Raw genomic sequence first — 24,578 nt, forward strand, 5'->3', positions numbered from 1 at the left:
TTGTTATTTATGAATGTTAAAATTGTTGGCTCTTGAAAGAATGATGAAAAAGGAGAAATGTTATTTGATAATCTGAAAAATCATAAAATTGATTCTTGAAGCAAGAAAAAGCAGTGAAAAGCAAAGGCTTGTGAAAAAAAATGGCGAAAAAAAAAAGAAAAAAAAGCAAGCAGAAAAAGCCAAGAGCTCTTTAAACTAAAAGGCAAGAGCAAAAAGCCAGTAACCCTTTAAACCAAAAGGCAAGGGTAAAAAGGATCCAAGGCTTTGAACATCAGTGGATAGGAGGGCCCACATGAATAAAATCCTGGCCTAAGCGGCTAAACCAAGCTGTCCCTAACCATGTGCTTGTGGCGTGAATGTGTCAAGTGAAAAGCTTGAGACTGAGCAGTTAAAGTCGTGATCCAAAGCAAAAAGAGTGTGCTTAAGAACCCTGGACACCTCTAATTGGGGACTCTAGCAAAGCTGAGTCACAATCTAAAAAGGTTCACCCAGTTATGTGTCTGTGGCATTTATGTATCCGGTGGTAATACTGGAAAACAAAGTGCTTAGGGCCACGGTCAAGACTCATAAAGTAGCTGTGTTCAAGAATCAACATACTAAACTAGGAGAATCAGTAACACTATCTAAATTCTGAGTTCCTATAGATGCCAATCATTCTGAAGTTCAAAGGATAAAGTGAGAAGACAAAACTATTCAGAGGCAAAAAGCTACTAGTCCCGCTCATCTAATTGGAGCTAAGTTTCATTGATATTTTGGAATTTATAGTATATTCTCTTCTTTTTATCCTATTAAATTTTCAGTTGCTTGGGGACAAGCAACAATTTAAGTTTGGTGTTGTGATGAGCGGATAATTTATACGCTTTTTGGCATTGTTTTTACATAGTTTTTAGTATGATTTAGTTAGTTTTTAGTACATTTTTATTATTTTTTAAATAAAAATCACATTTCTGGACTTCACTATGATTTTGTGTGTTTTTCTATGATTTCAGGTAATTTCTGGCTGAAATTGAGGGGCTTGAGCAAAAATCTGATTCAGAGGCTGAAGAAGGAATGCAGATGCTGTTGGATTCTAACCTTCCTGCACTCGAAATGGATTTTTTGGAGCTACAAAAACCTAATTGGTGCGCTCTCAATTTCGTTGGAAAGTAAACATCCAGGGCTTTCCATTAATATATAATAGTTCATACTTTGCCCGAGTTTTGATGACGCAAACTAGCGTTCAAACGCCAACTTCCTGCCCTATTATGGAGTTAAACGCCAGAAATAGGTTGCAAATCAGAGTTAAACGCCAGAAACAGGCTACAACCTGGCGTTTAACTCCAAAAAGCGTCTCTACACATGAAAGCTTAATGCTCAGCCCAAGCACACACCAAGTGGGCCCGGAAGTGGATTTCTGTATCATTTACTCGTCTTTGTAAACCCTAGTAACTAGTTTAGTATAAATAGAATTTTTTACTATTGTATTGTCGTCTTTTTGACCATCTTTGGACGTTTAGTCCCTAGACCTTAGAGGCTGGCAATTCGGCCATGCCTGAACCACTTTCACTTATGTAATTTTCAACGGTGGAGTTTCTACACCCCATAGATTAAGGTGTGGAGCTCTGCTGTTCTTCATGAATTAATGTAAAGTACTATTATTTTTCTATTCAACTCAAACCTATTTCTTCTCTAAGATATTCATTCGCACACAAGAACATGATGAATGTGATGATTATGTGACGCTCATCACCATTCTCACCTATGAACGCGTGCCTGACAACCACTTCCGTTCTACATGCAAACAAGCTTGAATGTGTATCTCTTGGGTTTCTAATCTAAGATTAAAACCTTCGTGGTATAGGCTAGAATTATTGGCGGCCATTCTTGAGATCCAAAAAGTCTAAACCTTGTCTGTGGTATTCCGAGTAGGATCTGGGAAGGGATGACTGTGACGAGCTTCAAATTCGCAAGTGTTGGGCGTAGTGACAAACACAAAAGGATCAATGGATCCTATTTCAACATGATCGAGAACCGACAGATGATTAGCCGTGCGGTGACAACACATTTAGACCATTTTCACTGAGAGGACGGGAAGTAGCCATTGACAACGGTGATGCCCAACATACAGCTTGCCATGGAAAGGAGTATGAATGATTGAATGAAGACATTAGGAAAGCAGAGATTCAGAAGGAGCAAAGCATCTCCATACGCTTATCTGAAATTCTCACCAATGAATTACATAAGTATTTCTATCTTATTTTATTTATATTTTAATTATCAAAACCTCATAACCATTTGAATCTGCCTGACTGAGATTTACAAGATGACCATAGCTTGCTTCAAGCCGAAAATCTCCGTGGGATCGACCCTTACTCACGTAAGGTTTATTACTTGGATGACCTAGTGCACTTGCTGGTTAGTTGTGCGGAGTTGTGAAAAAGAATTGAGATTATGAACGTGCGTATTAGGTTTGTGGCGCCGTTACCAGAGATCACAATTTCGTGCACCAGTCACCTTCCGCGCTCGCATCAATTTTTGGCGCCGTTGCCGGGGTGTTGCAACAGTGTGAAAATTTATTGATTGGTGTAAATATTTTTTTATTTACATATAGGCATATTTTTCTTTTATTGCTATGAGCTCTATGTTTCTTTCATTGAATGATGCGTTCGTTACTGGATTCGAGTTTAGCTGCGTTTGATCCTGAAATTGAAAGAACTATTTCACGCATAAGGCAAACTAGACGTTGGTTAGCCTCTGAGGGTGGTGAAGTGGTTCCTTCCAATTCACCAGTCTTATCTGAAGACGAATCTGAAGTGTTATTTGAGGAAGAAGCAAGCTCCTTTTCTACTGATTCTATTCACGTACGTGCAGGTATTATGACGGAGCCTAGGAGGATTACTCTCCAAGAAGCAGGAGCCCCTGACTTCACCCTGCAACCGTACCAAGTGCGTCACCAAAATCTGGCTCCAGATTTTGAACTGAAGACTGCACTAATCAATTTACTGCCCAAGTTTCATGGCTTATCTGCTGAAGAGCCTATCAAGTACCTTAGAGATTTCTAGACGGCCTGTTCAACTGTCAGACGTCATGGTGCAGATGAAACTACTATTTTGCTATCTACCTTCCCATTCTCTCTTGAGGGAAAGGCAAGAGAGTGGTATTACTCTCAACCTGAAGCGGTTGTTACCAACTGGGACACGCTCAGAAGGGAATTTCTGGAGAAATATTTTCCAGCTGAACTTACTGATAGACTGAGAAAAGAAATTTTCTGCATTATTCAAGGTGGATCAGAGACTCTTTATGAATACTGGGAATGTTTCAGGAATCTCCTGGACTCATGTCCCCATCACAAGATCGATGAGCTAGTACTGATTATCTATTTTACTCAAGGCATGAAGTCTCAAGACAAGACCACATTAGATGCTACAAGCATGGTTCTCTGAAGAAGTACAAGACAGCGGCAGAAGCATGGCAACTGATTACTGCTTTAGCTGAGTCTACCTGAAATGTCGGGCACAGGAACAACCATCCCAGAGGTATAGCCGAGGTTTCCTCTAGCAATGAGACTGCTGCTCTTACACAAACTCTGGGAGAGATGACTAACATACTGAAGCAATTACCGCTGAATCAACAACAACAATCTCAGCCCCCTCCACAACAAAATCAACAATTGGTTCCTCAGAGAGTGTGCGGAGTATGTGCCTGCTACACTCATTACACTGATGAGTGAAAGCAACTCCAACCAGAAGATAACACCTTGGCAGCTACTCATAACTATTATGACCATCCCAACCAAGGAAATTATCAACAAGGCAAAAATTACAATCAAGGTTGGCGAGACAACTCCAATCAAGGATGGAGAGATAATTCCAACCAAGGATGGAGGGACAACTACAACCAAGGAAGCAGAGATAACAATAGTGGAAATCAGAGATGGAACAACAACAGTAATCAGCAGAACTGGTACCAACAGAACCAGAATCAGCCTTACAGAGCACCTCACCAAAGGCAAGGCCAGGCACGTCAAAATAACCAACAACAAGCTCCTTCCTCTTCCAATGAAGAATTGCTTCAATCTCTTACACAAGGACAAAAGACCGTGGAGAGCTCACTTAATGGTTTGACCTCAACTCTCCAAGCCCTTATATCCCGTTTGGACCAAGCCACTACTCTCAACAACCAGCTTCCAAGCTCCAATGCACTTCCTTCTCAACCTTTACCCAACCCAAAGGGTAGAATTAATGCCATCACTTTGAGGGCTGAAACCACACTGCCAGAGAAGAGTCCTGAGGAGCCAAGCTCAAAAGAAACCATTCTAGTTGAGGAGACTGTTGAGGTAGAAGATGCTGAAGAAGAGGAGGAAGCACAAGACATAGATGAAGAAGAAGCAGCTCAACCAAAGGATAGAGCACAACCAGAAGATGCTACAGCTGCAGAGGACGCTATTCCCATTCCATTTCTACACCTTGCTAAGAAATCCAGAAAGCAGATGGAACTAGACCCCAAGATGGTAGAGATCTTCAAAAAGGTTGAGGTAACTATTCCCCTTTTTGATGCTATTCAACAGGTTCCTAAATATGCTAAGTTTCTAAAAGATCTATGTATGCATAAAGATAAAATTAATGATTTAGAAACTTTTCCCTTAGGAAGCTCTATATCTGCTTTAATGGGTGATATACCAGAAAAATGTGGAGACTCTGGTCCATGTATGGTTACTTGTGCTATTGAGGGTGTTCAATTTTTTGATTGTATGTGTGATTTAGGTGCATGTGTTAGTCTTATGCCATTATCTGTATATGATGCTTTGAGGCTACCTCCCTTGAAAAGGTCGACAGCACGTTTTGTTTGGCAGATAAAAGCATAATTTCAGTGATAGGAATTGCTGAAGATGTACTGGTGAGCATTAGGGGGTTAACATTTCCTGTCGACTTTTACATTTTAGATATGCCCCCTAATGACTCAGGAAAACCATCATCCATCCTGTTAGGAAGGCCATTTTTGAAGACTTTGAAATTCAAGTTGGACGCCTTCTCAAGAACATATTCTTTTGAGATTGATGGCAGAACAGTGAGCTTTAATCTTGATAAAGCCATGAAGCACCCACAGGAAGATCACTCTATCTTCCAATGTGATGTTATTAAAGAAATTATGGTAGAAGTTCACCAAGAAGATCTAAATGGCGCAACAATAGAGACAGAAGCAAGTGTGGGAATGCCATCAGAGTTTGCTGAAGACACCCCACTACCCTCCGTAACTCCAGATGAACAAGAGCCTCGCCATGAGCAGAAGACAGAATTGAAGCCCCTTCCACCCCCACTTCAAGTATGCTTATCTTGAGGATGATCAGAAGCTCCCTGTTATAATTGCAAAGGAACTTACTTCCCAACAGGAGGAGCAGTTGCTTGAGGTACTAAGGAGACACAAGAAAGCCGTTGGGTTGAGCTTGGCGGATGATGAGCGGATAATTTATACGCTTTTTGGCATTGTTTTTAGGTAGTTTTTAGTAGGATCTAGCTACTTTTTAGTATATTTTTATTAGTTTTTAAGAAAAATTCACATTCTGGACTTTACTATGAGTTTGTGTATTTTTCTGTGATTTCAGGTAATTTCTGGCTGAAATTGAGGGACCTGAGCAAAAATCTGATTCAGAGGCTGAAAAAGGACTACAGATGCTGTTGGATTCTGACCTACCTACACTCGAAATGGATTTTCTGGAGCTACAGAAGCCCAATTGGCGCACTCTCAATTGCGTTGGAAAGTAGACATCCTGGGATTTCCAGCAATATATAATAGTCTATACTTTGCCCGAGTTTTGATAACACAAACTGGCATTTAAACGCCAACTTCCTGTCCTATTCTGGCGTTAAATGCCAGAACTGAGTTACAAGCTGGAGTTAAACGCCCAAACTGGCACCATAGCTGGCGTTTAACTCCAAGAACAGCCTATGCATGTGTAAAGCTCAATGCTCAGCCCAAGCACACACCAAGTGGGCTCCGGAAGTGGATTTCTGCACTATTTACTTATTTCTGTAAACCCTAGTAACTAGTTTAGTATAAATAGAACTTATTACTATTGTATTCGGGATTCTGGATGCTACATTTTCATATTTGGGGAGGCTGGCCATTCGGCAATGCCTGGACTTTCATCACTTATGTATTTTCAATGGTGGAGTTTTTACACCTTATAGATTAAGGTGTGGAGCTCTGCTGTTCCTCATGAATTAATGCAATTACTACTATTTTCTATTCAATTCAAGCCTATTCTTGTTCTAAGGTATCCATTCGCACCTAAGAACATGATGAATGTGATGATCAAGTGACACTCATCACCATTCTCACTTATGAACGCGTGCCTGACAATCACTCCCATTCTACCTGAAAACAAGCTTGAATACATATCTCTTGGATCTCTAATCAACGATTCACATCGTCTCTCCTGACAACAGAGCATCTGAATCTGAGATTAGAATCTTCGTGGTATAAGCTAGAATCAATTGGCAGCATTCCTGAGATCCGGAACATCTAAACCTTGTCTGTGGTATTCTGAGTAGGATCTAGGAAGGGATGACTGTGACGAGCTTCAAACTCACGAGTGTTGGGCGTAGTGACAGACGCAAAAGGATCAATGGATCTTATTCCAACACAGGTGAGAACCGACAGTTGATTAGCCGTACAGAAACCATAGAGGACCATTTTCACTGAGAGGACGGACGGTAACCATTGACAACGGTGATCCCCCAACATACAGCTTGCCATAGAAAGGAATATGTAAGATTGGATGAAGACAATAGGAAAGCAGAGATTCAGAAGGAACAAAGCATCTTCATACGCTTATCTGACTTTCCCACCAATGAATTGCATAAGTATCTCTATCTTATTTTATGTTTTATTTATCTTTTAATTATCAAAATCTCGTAACCATTTGAATCCGCCTGACTGAGATTTACAAGATGACCATAGCTTGCTTCAAGCTGACAATCTCCGTGGGATCGACCCTTACTCACGTAAGGTATTACTTGGACGACCCAGTGCACTTGCTGGTCAGCTGCATGGAGTTGTGACAAAGTGTGTGATTCACATTTCGAGCACCAAGTTATTGGAGCCGTTGTTAAGGATCACAATTCCATGTACTAGCGGACATAGTAGGCATCAGCCCCCAGACCTGTGAACACCGTATATTTTTAGAAGAGGGAGCAAGGCCTATTCGTCAGCCTCAGAGGCGACTCCATCCCACTATTTTAGAAGTAGTCAAGAAAGAAGTGACCAGACTGCTAGAAGCTGATATTATCTATCCAATCTCGGATAGCGAATGGGTTAGTCCAGTACAAGTGGTACCCAAGAAGTCTGGTGTCACTACAGTGGAGAATGAACATGGAGAACTCATAGCAAAGAGAGTGCAGAACTATTGGAGAGTCTGTATTGATTACAGGCATCTCAACCAAGCTACTCGTAAGGATCACTATCCACTTCCTTTCATTGATCAAATGCTTGATCGTTTGTCAGGTAAATCACACTACTATTTTCTAGATGGATACACTGGTTATTTTCAAATTCATATAGCTCCTGAAGATCAGGAGAAGACTACTTTTACATGTCCCTTTAGAACATATGCATATAAGAGAATACAAAAATATTTTCAAATTATGAATTTCTTTATTTCCTTTTTCCAAAATATTTTCGTAAAATACAAAAAAAAATTAATAAAATCATAAAAACCAAAAATTTTGTGTTTCTTGTTTGAGTCTAGAGTCAAATTTTAAGTTTGGTGTCAATTGCATGTTTTAATTTTTCTAAAAATTTTCAAAAATTCATGCATGTGTTCTTCATGATCTTCAAGTTGTTCTTGATGAATCTCCTTGTTTGATCTTCATAATTTCTTGTTTTGTGTTGCATGATGTTTTTCATATGCATTCTTGCATTCATAGTGTCTAAACATGAAACATTTCTAAGTTTGGTGTCTTGCAGGTTTTCTTTTATTAAAAACTTTTTCAAAAATAAGTTCTTGATGTTCATCATGATCTTCAAAATGTTCTTGGTGTTCATCTTGATATTCATAGTGTTCTTGCATGCATTAGATGTTTTGATCTTAAATTTTTATGTTTTGTCTCATTTTTGCTGTTTAAAAATAAAAAAAAAAAGAGAGAGAGAGAGAAACAACAAAATGACATCTTTTTCTCTTTCCTCATTAAAATTAAAAAAAATCAATAAAATATCTTTTCCTTATTTCACTCATAAATTTCGAAATCTTTGGGTTGACTTAGTTAAAAAAATTTAAAATTAATTGTTTCTTGTTAGTCAAGTCAAGATTTCAATTTCAAAAATTTATCTTTTCAATTTTTTTTTTCAAAACTTTTTCATTTTCCTTGTTTTTCGAAAATTTTTAAAATTCTTTTTCAAAACTTTTCAAAATCTTTTTCATATTTTTGAAATGAACACTAACAATTAATGCTTTGATTCAAAAATTTCAAGTTTGTTACTTTCTTGTTAAGAAAGATTCAAACTTTAAATTTTAGAATCATATCTTTTGATTTCTTGTGAGGTAAGTCATTAATTCTGATTTTTAAAAAAATCAAATCTTTTTCAAAATAAATTCAAATCATATCTTTTTAATCATATCTTTTTCAAACTTTAATTTCAAAATATCTTTTCTATAACTTCTTATCTTTTTAAAATCAATTTCAAAATCTTTTTCAAAACCACCTAACCACTTTTTCACTTCTAATTTTCAAAATCACTAACTATCTTTCAAATCAATTTTTGAATTTCTCTCTCTCTTATCTCTTTCTATTTATTTTATTTATCTACTAACACTTCTCTTCCATTCATAATTCGTACCCTCTCTTCTCTCTGTGTTCGGATTTTTCTTCTTCTCTCTTCAACTTTCTATTCTTCTTCTCTTCTACTTACATAAAGGAATCTCTATATTGTTACATAGATGATTCCTCTTCTTTTCTATTCTCTTCTTTTTCATATGAGCAGGAGCAAGGATAAGAACATTCTTGTTGAAGCTGACCCTAAACCTGAAAGGACTTTGAAGAAGAAGCTAAGAGAAGCTAAAGCACAACAATCCAGAGAAAACCTTACAAAGAATCTTGAAAAAGAAGTAATGGCCGAACCTAACAACAACAACAACAATGCAAGGAAGATGCTTGGTGACTACACTGCACCAACTTCCAACTTCCATGGAAGAAGTATCTCAATTCCTGCCATTGGAGCAAACAATTTTGAGCTAAAGCCTCAATTAGTTTCTCTAATACAACAGAATTGCAAGTTTTATGGACTTCCATTAAAAAATCCTTATCAGTTCTTAACTGAATTCTTGTAGATCTGTGATACTGTTAAGACCAATGGAGTTGATCCCGAGGTCTACAAGCTTATGCTTTTCCCTTTTGCTGTAAGAGACAGAGCTAGAACATGGTTGGACTCACAACCTAGAGATAGCCCGAACTCTTGGGACAAGCTGGTCACGGCTTTCTTAGCCAAATTCTTTCCTCCTCAAAAGCTGAGCAAGCTTAGAGTGGATGTTCAAACCTTCAGGCAAAAAGAAGGTGAGTCCCTCTATGAAGCTTAGGAAAGATACAAGCAATTGACTAGAAAGTGTCCTTCTGACATGCTTTCAGAATGGAGCATCCTAGATATATTCTATGATGGTCTGTCTGAATTATCTAAGATGTCATTGGACCATTCTGTAGGTGGATCTATTCATCTGAAGAAAATGCCTGCAGACGCCCAGGAACTCATTGAAATGGTTGCAAATAACCAGTTCATGTACACTTCTGAAAGAAATCCTGTGAACAATGGGACAACTCAGAAGAAAGGAGTTCTTGAAGTTGATACCCTGAATGCCATATTGACGCAGAACAATATATTGACTCAGCAAGTCAATATGATTTCTCAGAATCTGACTGGATTGCAAGCTGCATCTGGCAGTATTAAAGAAGCTTCTTCTAAAGGAGAAGCTTACGACCCTGAGAATCCTGGAATGGAATAGGTAAATTACATGGGTGAAGCCTATGGAAACACCTATAATCTTTCATGGAAAAATCATCCAAATTTTTCATGGAAGGATCAACAGAAGCCTCAACAAGGCTTCAATAATAATGGTGGAAGAAACAGGTTTGGTAATAGCAAACCTTTTTCATCATCCTCTCAGCAACAGACAGAGAATTCTGAGCAGAGCTCCTCTAGCTTAGCAAACATAGTCTCTGATCTATCTAAGGCCACTCTCAGTTTCATGAGTGAAACAAGGTCCTCCATCAGAAACTTGGAGGCACAAGTGGGTCAGCTGAGTAAAAGGGTTACTGAAACTCCTCCTAGCACTCTCCCAAGCAATACAGAAGAGAACCCCAAAAGAGAGTGCAAGGCCATTCACGTAATCAACATGGCCGAATCTGGAGAGAGTGAAAAGGCAGTGATTCCCAGTGAGGAAGACCTCAGGGAACATTCACTGGCCACTAAGGAGTACCCTAATGAGGAGCCAAAGGAATCTGAGGCTCATACAGAGACCATAGAGATTCCATTAAACCTCTTTTTACCATTCAAGAGCTCTGATAACTATTCATCCTCTGAAGAGGATGAATACATTGTTGAAGGGCAAGTTGCCCAGTATTTAGGAGCAATCATGAAGCTGAATGCCAAGTTATTGGGTAATGAGACTTGGGAGGATGAACCTCCATTGCTCATTAATGAACTGAATACATGGGCAGCAAACTTTGCCTCAAAAGAAATAGGATCCTGATAAATCCTTAATATCCTGTACCATAGGCACCATGACCTTTAAGAAGGCTCTGTGTGACCTGGGGTCATGTATTAACCTCATGCCACTATCTGTAATGGAGAAACTAGGGATCTTTGAGGTACAAACTGCAAGAATCTCATTAGAGAGGGCAGACAAATCAATGAAACAAGCTTATGGACTAGTAGAGGACGTGCTAGTGAAGGTTGAATGCCTTTACATCCCTGTTGATTTCATAATCCTGACACTAGGAAGGACGAGGATGAATCCATCATCCTTGGAAGGCCCTTCTTAGCCACAGCAAAAGCTGTAATTGATGTTGACAGAGGAGAGTTGGTCCTTCAATTGAATGAGGACTACCTTGTATTTAAGGCTCAAGGTTCTCCTTCTGTACACATGGAGAAGAAGCATGAAAAGCTTCTCTCAATACAGAGTCAAACAAAGCTCCCACATTCAAACTCTAAGTTTGGTGTTGGAAGGCCTCAACCATGCTCTAAATATCTGTGAGGCTCCATGAGAGCTCACTGTCAAGCAATTGACATTAAAGATGCGCTTATTCGGAGGCAGCCCAATTTTATTTATCTATCTTAAAATTCCATTGTTATTTTATGTTTTATTTAGGTTGATGATCATGTGGAGTCACAAAAACAACTGCAAAAATTAAAGCAAAATAAAAAACATACAGCATTAAAAATAGCACACCCTGGAGGATAAGCTTACTGGCATTTAAACGCTAGTAAGAGTAGCAGAATGGGCGTTAAACACCCAGTCTGGCACCATTCTGGGCGTTTAACGCCAGAAACAGGCACCAGACTGGCGTTTAAACGCCAGAAAGGGAAGAAAAGCTGGCGTTAAACGCCAGAAACAAGCAGCAAGATGGCGTTAAACGCCAAAAACAGGCAGCAGTCTGGCGTTTAAATGCCAGTATTGCATTCAGAGGGCATTTTACATGCCTAAATGGTGCAGGGATGAGAAATCCTTGACACCTCAGGATCTGTGGACCCCATAGGATCCCCACCTACCTCAACTCACTCTCTCTCTTCTTCACACAAGCCAATAACACTCTTTTCCAAAAACCCCACCTACCTCCAAATTCAAAATACTTTCCCTCCCAAACCCAACCCCAACTACACGAAACCTAACCCTCCCCCCACTCCTATATATACCCATTATCCATCCTTCTAATTCACACATCACAAACACCTTATACCCCCTTGGCCGAACCACATACCACCATCCATCTCCTCTATATCTTCTTCTTCTTCTCCTTTCTTTCTTCTTTTGCTCGAGGACGAGCAAACCTTTTAAGTTTGATGTGGAAAAAGCATTGCTTTTTGTGTTTCCATAACCATTTATGGAACCTAAGGCCGGAGAAACCTCTAGAAAGAGGAAAGGGAAGGCAAAAGCTTCCACCTCTGAGTCATGGGAGATGGAGAGACTCATCTCAAAAGTCCATCAAGACCACTTCTATGAAGTTATGGCCAAGAAGAAGGTGATCCCCGAGGTCCCTTTTAAGCTCAAAAGGGGCGAATATCCGGAGATCCGACATGAGATTAGGAGAAGAGGATGGGAAGTTCTCTCCAATCCTATTAAACAAGTCGGAATCTTAATGGTTCAAGAGTTCTATACAAACGCGTGGATTACTAGGAACCATGATCAAAGTATGAACCCAAACCCAAAGAATTGGCTTACAATGGTTCGGGGGAAATGCTTAGATTTCAGTCCGAAAAATGTAAGGTTAGCGTTCAACTTGCCAATGATGCAAGAAGACGCATGCTCCTACACTAGAAGGGTCAACTTTGATCAAAGGTTGGACCAAGTCCTCATGGACATATGTGTGAAAGGAGCTCAATGGAAAAGAGACTCAAGAGGCAAGCCGGTTCAATTGAGAAGACCGGACCTTAAGCCTATGGCTAGAGGATGGTTGGAGTTCATCCAACGCTCTATCATTCCTACTAGCAACCGATCCAAAGTAACTGTGGATCGGGCCATCATGATGTATAGTATCATGATTGGAGAGGAAGTGGAAGTTCATGAGATCATACCTCTAGAACTATACAAGGTGGCTGACAAGCCCTCCACTTTGGCAAGGTTAGCCTTTCCTCACCTCATTTGTCACCTTTGCAATTCGGCTGGGATTGTCATAGAGGGAGACATCCTCATTGAAGAGGACAAGCCCATCACTAGAAAGAGGATGGAGCAAACAAGAGAGCCCACATATGGACCTCAATAAACGCATGAAGAAGTCCCTCATCAAGAGATCCCTGAGATGCCTCAAGGGATGCAATTCCCTCCACACAACTATTAGGAACAACTCAACACTTCTCTAGAAGATTTGAGTTACAACAAGGATCAACTAAGGATGGAGCACCAAGAGCAATCCATCATTCTCCATGAGATTAGAGAAGATCAAAGAGCCATGAGGGAGGAGCAACAAGGGCAAGGAAGAGACATAGAGGAGCTCAAGAGCACCATTGGTTCTTCAAGAGGAAGAAGACGCCGTTACTAAATACTAATGATCATGTAATGAAGACACAAACATAGATAAGCACTTAACATAGAGAAAACGAAAAACAGAGAATGTAAGAACAAGGAAAGAATCCACCTTAGTGATGGTGGCGTCTCCTTCTTGAGGAACCAATGATGTGCTTGAGCTCTTCTATGTCTCTTCCTTGTCTTTGTTGCTCCTCCCTCATTGCTTTTTGATCTTCTCTAATTTCATGAAGGATGATGGAGTGCTCTTGATGTTCCACCCTTAGTTGTCCCATGTTGGAACTTAATTCTCCTAAGGAGGTGTTGATTTGCTCCCAAAAATTCTGTGGAGGAAAGTGCATCCCTTGAGGTATCTCAGGGGTTTTCTTGATGATGAGCTTCTTCATGTGCTTGTTGAGATCCATGAATGTGTTCTCTTGTTTGCTCCATCCTTTCTTAGTGATGGGCTTGTGAGATGAATCTTTCCATCTCCCATGGCTCAGAGGTGGAAGCAATTGTCTTCCCTTTCCTCTTTCTTGAGGTTTTTCTGGCCTTAGGTGCCATTAATGGTTATGGAAAAACAAAAAAGCTATGCTTTTACCACACCAGACTTAGAATGTTGCTCGCCCTCGAGCAAAAGAAGAAAGAATAGAAGAAGAAGAAGAAGATATGGAGGAGATGGAGGGGTGTGTGTATTCGGCCATATGGGTGGGATTGGGTGGGAAAGAGATATTGAATTTTGTAGGTAAGTGGGATGTATGGAAAACAGAAGGGATGATCATGAATGGAGAGAGAGATGGTGAGGTGGGTGGGGAAGAGTGTTTATGGGATTGTGTGAAAGAGGGGTGAGAAGAAGTGAGTAGAGATAGGGAGGGATCCTGTGGGGTCCACAGATCCTGAGGTGTTCAAGGATTTACAACCTTGCACCAAATTAGGCATGCAAAATGCCCTTGCACACAACTCTGGGCGTTCAGCGCCAGGTTGGTGCCCATTTTGGGCGTTCAACGCCCATTTGTCGCCCATTTCTGGCGTTGAACGCCAGAACTACGCTTGTTCTGGGCGTTCAGCGCCAGCTCTTCTCCAGGGTGCCATTCTGGCGTTCAGCGCCCAGATGCTGCCCATTTTGGGCGTTCAACGCCCAGATACTGCCCATTTTGGGCGTTCAGCGCCAGAACCATGCTCTGTTCTGGCGTTAAATGCCAGACAGGTGCTTCCTCCAGGGTGTGATTTTTCTTCCGCTATTTTTGATTCTTGATGAGCGGATAATTTATACGCTTTTTGGCATTGTTTTTAGTATATTTTTAGTAGGATCTAGTTACTTTTAGGGATGTTTTCATTAGTTTTTATGTTAAATTCACATTTCTGGACTTTACTATGAGTTTGTGTGTTTTTTTGTGATTTCAGGTATTTTCTGGCTGAAATTGAGGGACTTGAGCAAAAATCAGATTCAGAGGTTGAAAAAGGACTGATGATGCTGTTGGATTCTGACCTCCCTGCACTCAAAGTGGCTTTTCTGGAGCTACAGAACTCGAAATGGCGCGCTTCCAATTGCGTTGGAAAGTAGACATCCAGGGCTTTCCAGCAATATATAATAGTTCATACTTTGGCCAAGAATTGACGACGTAAACTGGCGTTCAACGCCAGCCTTCTGCCCAAATCTGGCGTCCAGCGCCAGAAAAGGATCCAAAACCAGAGTTGAACGCCCAAACTGGCACAAAAACTGGCGTTCAACTCCACAAATGGCCTCTGCACGTGTAACACTCAAGCTCAGCCTAAACACACACCAAGTGGGCCCCGGAAGTGGATTTATACATCAAATACTTACTCATGTAAACCCTAGTAGCTAGTTTATTATAAATAGGACCTCTTACTATTGTATTAGGCATCCTGGATTGTATTTTGATCCTGTGATCTCGTTTAGGGGGCTAGCCATCTCGGCCATGCCTGGACCTTTCACTTATGTATTTTCAACGGTAGAGTTTCTACACTCCATAGATTAAGGTGTGGAGCTCTACTGTTCCTCAAAGATTAATGCAAAGTACTACTGTTTTCTATTCAATTCTTCTTATTTCGCTTCTAAGATATCCATTCGCACCCAAGAACGTGATGAAGGTGATGATTATGTGTGACGCTCATCACCATCTCCCCTATGAACACGTGCCTGACAAACACTTCTGTTCTACATGAAATAAGCTAGAATGAGTATCTCTTAGATCTCCTAACCAGAATCTTCGTGGCGTAAGCTAGAATGATGGCGGCATTCAAGAGAATCCGGAAAGTCTAAACCTTGTCTGTGGTATTCCGAGTAGGATTCAATGATTGAATGACTGTGACGAGCTTCAAACTCGCGAGTGCTGGGCGTTAGTGACAGACGCAAAAGGAGGGTGAATCCTATTCCAGCATGATCGAGAACCGACAGATGAATAGCCGTGCCGTGACAGGGTGCGTGAGCATATTATTCACTGAGAGGAGGGGATGTAGCCACTGACAACGGTGATGCCCTTGCATACAGCCAGCCATGGAAAGGAGTAAGACTGATTGGATGAAGATAGCAGGAAAGCAGAGGTTCAGAGGAACGAAAAGCATCTCCATTCTCTTATCTGAAATTCTCACCAATGAATTACATAAGTATCTCTATCCCTATTCTATTATTAAATTTCGAAAACTCCATTATCACTTTGTATCTGCCTGACTGAGATTTACAAGGTGACCATAGCTTGCTTCATACCAACAATCTCCGTGGGATTCGACCCTTACTCACGTAAGGTATTACTTGGACGACCCAGTGCACTTGCTGGTTAGTTGTATCGAAGTTGTGACAATTATGAATTAAGATCAGAGCACCAAGCTTGATTGTTCGAGCCTGGAGATCACAATTTCGTGCACCAAGTTTTTGGCGCCGTTGCCGGGGATTGTTTGAGTTCTCGGCAAACTTTTGGTCTGGTAACATCAGTGCCAGATTCCCTTTTGATCCGGCAACAGCACCAAGTTTTTGGCGCCGTTGCCGGGGATTGTTTGAGTTTGGACAACTGACGGTTCATCTTGTTGCTCAGATTGGGTAACTTTCTTTTCGTTTTCTTTTCAAAAATCTTTCAAAAGTATTTTCAAAAAAATTTCTCTTTTGTTTTCAAAAAAAATAAAAAAAAAATTATTTTCAAAAATTTTATTCAAAATTTTTAAGAATGAATTCTAGTGTTTCATGAAGCATGTGAAGCCTGGCTGGCTGTAAAGCCATGTCTAAATTTATTTGGACTGAGGCTTGCAATTTGTTATCAAAGAGCAATATACTCTCGTGTTAAAGACTGAAGCTTGGCTGGCCATTGGCCATGTCTAGTGTTTTGGACTGGAGCTTTCTTTGAAAGCTTGGCTGGCTAGTGAGCCATGTCTAATTCCTGGACTGAAGCTTTAGACTAACTTGGCAAGATTCCTGGAATTCATATTAAAAATTTTGGAATCCTTATTTTTCCTTTTTATTTTCGAAAAATATAAAATAAAAATCCAAAAAAATTAGAAAATCATAAAAATAAAAAATATTTCATGTTTCTTGTTTGAGTCTTGAGTCATGTTATAAGTTTGGTGTCACTTGCATATGCATATTGCATTTTTCGAAAATTTATGCATTCATAGTGTTCTTCATGATCTTCAAGTTGTTCTTGGTAAGTCTTCTTGTTTGATCTTGATGAATTTTTGTTTTGTGTCTTTTCATGTTTATCATATGCATTCTTGAATTCTTAGTGTCTAAGCATTAAAGAATTCTAAGTTTGGTGTCTTGCATGTTTTCTTTGCATCAAAAATTTTTCAAAAAAATGTTCTTGATGTTCATCATGACATTCAAAGTGTTCTTGGGGTTCATCTTGACATTCATAGCATTCTCGCATACATTCATTGTTTTGATCTAAAAATTTCATGCATTGCATATTTTTCATGTTTTCATAAAAATTCAAAAAAATCAAAAAAATATCTTTCCCTTTTTCTCTCATCAAATTCGAAAATTTGAGTTGACTTTTTCAAAAATTTTTAAAATCAAATTGTTTCTCATGAGTCAAATCAAATTTTCAATTTGAAAATCTTATCTTTTTCAAAATCTTTTTCAAAAATCAAATCTTTTTCAAAATTCTTAGTTATTTTCGAAAATTTCAAAAATATTTTTCAAAAATCTTTTCTTATTTTTATATCAAATTTTCGAAAATAACACTAACAATTAATGTTTTGATTCAAAAATTTGAAGTTTGTTACTTGCTTGTTAAGAAAGATTCAAACTTTGAGTTCTAGAATCATATCTTGTGATTTCTTGTGAATCAAGTCATTAATTGTGATTTTAAAAATCAAATCTTTTTTCAAAACTAATTTCTATCATATCTTTTCAAAAATATCTTTTTATCTTATCTTTTTCAAAATTTGATTTCAAAATATCTTTTCTAACTTCCTAACTTCCTATCTTTTCAAAATTTGTTTCAACTAACTAACTAACTTTTTGTTTGTTTCTTAACTTTTTCAAAACCACCTAACTAACTCTCTCTCTTTCTCATTTTCGAAAATATCTCTCCCCTTTTTCAAAATTTCTTTTTAATTTATTAATTATTTTAATTTTTAAAACTTAATTTTCGAAAATTACTAACAATTTTTCAAAAACCATTTTCAAAAATCACTAACTCTTTTTCAAAATAATTTTCGAAAATTATTCCCCCCATCTCATTCTATTTATTCATTCATATCCTAACATCTCATCTCACATCTCTTCCATTCGTACAGTTGCATTTCTTCCTTTACATCACATCCTTTATCTCCCTCTTTTCTTCCACTCACACAGGGATCCCTATACTGTGATATAAAGGATCTCTATTATTATTATTATTTTTTTTTTCTGTGTCTTCTTCTTTGTCATATGAGCAGGAGCAAGGATAAGAACATTCTTGTGGAAGCAGATCCAGAACCTGAAAGGACTCTGAAGAGAAAATTAAGAGAAGCTAAAATACAACAATCCAGAGATAACCTTTCAGAAATTTTCGAACAGGCAGAGGAGATGGCAGCCGAAAATAATAATAATGTAAGGAAGATGCTTGGTGACTTTACTGCACCTAATTCCAATTTACATGGAAGAAGCATCTCCATTCCTGCCATTGGAGCAAACAACTTTGAGCTGAAACCTCAATTAGTTTCTCTGATGCAGCAGAACTGCAAGTTTCATGGACTTCCATCTGAAGATCCTTTTCAGTTCTTAACTGAATTCTTGCAGATATGTGATACTGTTAAGACTAATGGAGTAGATCCTGAAGTCTACAGGCTCATGCTTTTCCCTTTTGCTGTAAGAGACAGAGCTAGAATCTGGTTGGACTCTCAACCTAAAGACAGCCTGAACTCTTGGGATAAGCTGGTCACGGCTTTCTTAGCCAAGTACTTTCCTCCTCAAAAGCTGAGCAAGCTTAGAGCTGATGTTCAAACCTTCAGACAGAAAGAAGGTGAATCCCTCTATGAAGCTTGGGAAAGATACAAACAGTTGACCAAAAAGTGTCCTTCTGACATGCTTTCAGAATGGACCATCCTGGATATATTCTATGATGGTCTGTCTGAGTTATCTAAGATGTCATTGGATACCTCTGCAGGTGGATCCATTCACCTAAAGAAAACGCCTGCAGAAGCTCAAGAACTCATTGACATGGTTGCTAATAACCAGTTCATGTACACTTCTGAAAGGAATCCTGTGAATAATGGGACGCCTATGAAGAAGGGAGTTCTTGAAGTTGATACTCTGAATGCCATATTGGCTCAGAATAAAATATTGACTCAACAAGTCAATATGATCTCTCAGAGTCTGCATGGAATGCAAGCTGCATCCAACAGTACTCAAGAGGCATCTTCTGAAGAAGAAGCTTATGATCTTGAGAACCCTGCAATAGCAGAGGTAAATTACTTAGGTGAACCTTATGACTCAACATGGAGAAATCATCCAAATTTCTCATGGAAGGATCAAAAGCCCCAACAAGGCTTTAATAATGGTGGAAGAAACAGGTTTAGCAATAGCAAGCCTTTTCCATCATCCACTCAGCAACAGACAGAGAACTCTGAACAAAATGCTTCTAATTTAGCAAATCTAGTCTCTGATCTATCTAAAGCCACTGTAAGTTTCATGAATGAAACAAGGTCTTCCATTAGAAATCTGGAAGCACAAGTGGGCCAGCTGAGTAAAAGGATCACTGAAATCCCTCCTAGTACTCTCCCAAGCAATACAGAAGAGAACCCAAAAGGAGAGTGCAAGGCCATTAACATAAGCGCCATGGCCGAACCTGTGAGGAGAGGAGAGGACGTGAATCCCAAGGAGGAAGACCTCCTGGGACGTCCAGTGGTCAATAAGGAGCTTCCCTCTGAGGAACCAAAGGACTCTGAGGCTCATCTAGAGACCATAGAGATTCCATTGAACCTCCTTATGCCCTTCATGAGCTCTGATGAGTATTCCTCTTTTGAAGAGAATGAGGATGTTACTGAAGAGCAAACTGCCAAGTTTCTTGGTGCAATCATGAAGCTGAATGCCAAACTATTTGGCATTGATACTTGGGAAGTTGAACCTCCCTTGTTCATCAATGAACTAAGTGATCTGGATCAACTGACATTGCCTCAGAAGAGACAGGATCCTGGAAAGTTCATAATCCCTTGTACCATAGGCACCATGATCTTTAAAGCTCTGTGTGACCTTGGTTCAGGGATAAACCTCATGCCCCTCTCTGTAATAGAGAAACTGGGAATCTATGGGGTGCAAGCTGCTAAAATCTCACTGGAGATGGCAGACAGCTCAAGAAGACAGGCTTATGGACAAGTAGAAGATGTATTAGTAAAGGTTGAGGGCCTTTACATACCTACTGATTTCATAGTCCTGGATACTGGAAAGGAAGAGGATGAATCCATCATCCTAGGAAGACCTTTCCTGGCCACAGCAAGAGCTGTGATTGATGTTGACAGAGGTGAAATAGTCCTTCAATGGAATGAGAACTCCCTTGTATTCAAAACTCAAGGATCTCCCTCTGCAACCATGGAGAGGAAGCATGAAAAGCTTCTCTCCAAGCAGAGTCTACCAGAGCCCCCACAGTCAAACTCTAAGTTTGGTGTTGAACTCCCATATCCAAACTCTAAGTTTGGTGTTGGAGAGTCTCAACAAAGCTCTGCACATCTGTGAGGCTCCATGAGAGCCCACTGTCAAGCTATTGACATTAAAGAAGCGCTTGTTGGGAGGCAACCCAATGTTTATCTAATTCTTATTTTTATTGTTTTTCATGTTTTCTTAGGTTCATGATCATGTGGAGTCACAAAGTAAATATAAAAATTGAAAACGGAATAAAAAACAGCAGAAGAAAAATTACACCCTGGAGGAGCATCTGTCTGGCGTTCAGCGCCAGAACAGAGCATGGTTCTGGCGCTGAACGCCCAAAATGGGCAGCTTCTGGGCGCTGAACGCCAGAACAGGCATGGTTCTGGCGTTCAACGCCAGAAATGGCACACAAATGGGCGTTGAACGCCCAAAATGGCCACCAACCTGGCGCTGAACGCCCAGAGTTGGGTACAAAGGCATTTTTACATGCCTAATGGTGCAGGGATGTAAATGCCTTGACACCTCAGGATCTGTGGACCCCACAGGATCATCTCAGGATCTGTGGACCCCACAGGATCCACTCAGGATCTGTGGACCCCACAGGATCCCCACCTACCTCCACTCACTTCTTCTCACCACTCTCTTTCACACAACCCCATAAACACTCTTCCCCATCACCTCTTCACCACTCACATCCATCCACTCTTCCCCATAAACCTACCTCATAAACTCCACCTACCTTCACAATTCAAAACCAATTTCCCACCCAAACCCACCTATATGGCCGAACCATAACCCCCCTCCCTTCCCTATATAAAGCCCTCCATTCTTCATCAAATTCACACAACACACCCCTCTACACCCTTCTTGGCCGAAACACATCTCCCTCTCCCTCTCCATATTTCTTCTTCTTCTCCTTCTATTCTTTTGTTTATTGCTCGAGGGCGAGCAATATTCTAAGTTTGGTGTGGTAAAAGCATAGCTTTTTTGTTTTTCCATTACCATTGATGGCACCTAAGACCGGAGAATCCTCTAGAAGAGGGAAAGGGAAGATAAAAGCTTCCACATCCGAGTCATGGGAGATGGAAAGGTTCATCTCCAAAGCCCATCAAGACCACTTCTATGATGTTGTGGCCAAGAAGAAGGTGATCCCTGAGGTCCCTTTTAAACTCAAAAGAAATGAGTATCCGGAGATCCGACATGAAATTCAAAGAAGAGGTTGGGAAGTTCTAACAAATCCCATCCAACAAGTCGGCATCTTAATGGTTCAAGAGTTCTATGCCAATGCATGGATCACCAAGAACCATGATCAAAGTAAGAACCCGGATCCAAAGAACTATGTTACAATGGTTCGGGGGAAATACTTAGATTTTAGTCCGGAGAATGTGAGGTTGGCGTTCAACTTGCCATACATGGAAGAGAACGCACGCCCCTACACAAGGAGAGTCAACTTTGATCAAAGGTTGGACCAAGTCCTTATGGACATATGTGTAGAAGGAGCTCAATGGAAGATTGACTCCAAAGGCAATCCGGTTCAACTAAGAAGATTAGACCTCAAGCCTGTAGCTAGAGGATGGTTGGAGTTTATTCAATGCTCAATCATTCCCACTAGCAACCGGTCTGAAGTTACTATAGACCGGGCCATCATGATCCATAGCATCATGATTGGAGAAGAGGTGGAAGTTCATGAGATTATACCTCAAGAACTCTACAAGGTGGCTGACAAGTCCTCCACCATGGCAAGGTTAGCCTTTCCTCACCTCATTTGCCACCTATGCAATTCGGCTGGGATTGACATAGAGGGAGATATCCTCATTAAAGAGGACAAGCCCATCACTAAGAAAAAGATGGAGCAAGTAAGAGAGCTCAGTCATGGAGCTCAAGAGGCGCAAGAAGCTCATTTCCATGAGATTCCGAAGATGCCTCAAATGCACTTTCCTCCACAAAACTATTGGGAGCAAATCAACACCTCCCTAGGAGAATTGAGTTCCAATATGGGACAACTAAGGGTGGAACATCAAGAGCACTCCATCATGCTTCATGAAATAAGAGAAGATCAAAAAGCAATGAGGGAGGAGCAACAAAGACAAGGAAGAGACATAGAAGAGCTCAAGGACATCATTGGTTCCTCAAGAAGGAAACGCCACCATCACTAAGGTGGATTCATTCCTTGTTCTTATTTCTTCTGTTTTTCGTTTTCTATGTTATGTGCTTATCTATGTTTGTGTCTTCATTACATGATCATTAGTAGTTAGTAACTTTGTCTTAAAGTTATAAATGTCCTATGAATCCATCACCTCTCTTAAATGAAAAATGTTTTAATTCAAAAGAACAAGAAGTACATGAGTTTCGAATTTATCCTTGAACTTAGTTTAATTATATTGATGTGGTGACAATGCTTCTTGTTTTCTGAATGTATGCTTGAACAGTGCATATGTCTTTTGAAGTTGTTGTTTAAGAATGTTAAATATGTTGGCTCTTGAAAGAATGATGACTAGGAGACATGTTATTTGATAATCTGAAAAATCATAAAAATGATTCTTGAAGCAAGAAAAAGCAGCAAAGAACAAAGCTTGCAGAAAAAAAAATAGGCGAAAAAAAAAAAGAAAAAAAATAGAAAGAAAAAGAAAAAGCAAGCAGAAAAAGCCAAAAGCTCTTAAAACCAAGAGGCAAGAGCAAAAAGCCAATAACCCTTAAAACCAAAAGGCAAGGGCAAATAAAAAGGATCCCAAGGCTTTGAGCATCAGTGGATAGGAGGACCTAAAGGAATAAAATCCTGGTCTAAGCGGCTAAACCAAGCTGTCCCTAACCATGTGCTTGTGGCGTGAAGGTGTCAAGTGAAAACTTGAGACTGAGCGGTTAAAGTCAAGGTCCAAAGCAAAAAAAAAAAAAAGAGTGTGCTTAAGAACCCTGGACACCTCTAATTGGGGACTTTAGCAAAGCTGAGTCACAATCTGAAAAGGTTCACCCAATTATGTGTCTGTGGCATTTATGTATCCGGTGGTAATACTGGAAAACAAAGTGCTTAGGGCCACGGCCAAGACTCATAAAGAAGCTGTGTTCAAGAATCATCATACTGAAATAGGAGAGTCAATAACACTATTCGAAATCTGAAGTTCCTATAGATGCCAATCATTCTAAACTTCAATGGATAAAGTGAGATGCCAAAACTATTCAAGAGGCAAAAAGCTATAAGTCCCGCTCATATGATTGAAGCTCTGTTTCATTGATAGTTTGGAATTTATAGTATATTCTCTTCTTTTTATCCTATTTGATTTTCAGTTGCTTGGGGACAAGCAACAATTTAAGTTTGGTGTTGTGATGAGCGGATAATTTATACGCTTTTTGGCATTGTTTTTAGTATATTTTTAGTAGGATCTAGTTACTTTTAGGGATGTTTTCATTAGTTTTTATGTTAAATTCACATTTCTGGACTTTACTATGAGTTTGTGTGTTTTTCTGTGATTTCAAGTATTTTCTGGCTGAAATTGAGGGACTTGAGCAAAAATCAGATTCAGAGGTTGAAAAAGGACTGCTGATGCTGTTGGATTCTGACCTCCCTGCACTCAAAGTGGATTTTCTGGAGCTACAGAACTCGAAATGGCGCGCTTCCAATTGCGTTGGAAAGTAGACATCCAGGGCTTTCCATCAATATATAATAGTCCATACTTTGGCCAAGAATTGACGACGTAAACTGGCGTTCAACGCCAGCCTTCTGCCCAAATCTGGCGTCCAGCGCCAGAAAAGGATCCAAAACCAGAGTTGAACGCCCAAACTGGCACAAAAACTGGCGTTCAACTCCACAAATGGCCTCTGCACGTGTAACACTCAAGCTCAGCCTAAACACACACCAAGTGGGCCCCGGAAGTGGATTTATACATCAAATACTTACTCATGTAAACCCTAGTAGCTAGTTTATTATAAATAGGACCTCTTACTATTGTATTAGGCATCCTGGATTGTATTTTGATCCTGTGATCTCGTTTAGGGGGCTGGCCATCTCGGCCATGCCTGGACCTTTCACTTATGTATTTTCAACGGTAGAGTTTCTACACTCCATAGATTAAGGTGTGGAGCTCTGCTGTTCCTCAAAGATTAATGCAAAGTACTACTGTTTTCTATTCAATTCTTCTTATTTCGCTTCTAAGATATCCATTCGCACCCAAGAACGTGATGAAGGTGATGATTATGTGTGACGCTCATCACCATCTCCCCTATGAACACGTGCCTGACAAACACTTCTGTTCTACATGAAATAAGCTAGAATGAGTATCTCTTAGATTTCCTAACCAGAATCTTCGTGGCGTAAGC

At 39.8% G+C, this 24,578-nt stretch overlaps 1 non-coding gene across 1 annotated transcript; it reads right to left on the minus strand.

Moving 5' to 3' along the window:
• Window positions 1–18,605: 18,605 nt before the first annotated feature.
• Window positions 18,606–18,713, minus strand: LOC112760863 (small nucleolar RNA R71). Its single transcript, XR_003181281.1, has one exon. It is a non-coding gene; the product is annotated as a small nucleolar RNA R71 (small nucleolar RNA).
• Between the last annotated feature and the right edge of the window lie 5,865 nt (window positions 18,714–24,578).

The sequence above is a fragment of the Arachis hypogaea genome, chromosome 16, assembly GCF_003086295.3.
Source record: "Arachis hypogaea cultivar Tifrunner chromosome 16, arahy.Tifrunner.gnm2.J5K5, whole genome shotgun sequence".
Classification (NCBI taxonomy): Eukaryota; Viridiplantae; Streptophyta; class Magnoliopsida; order Fabales; family Fabaceae; genus Arachis; species Arachis hypogaea.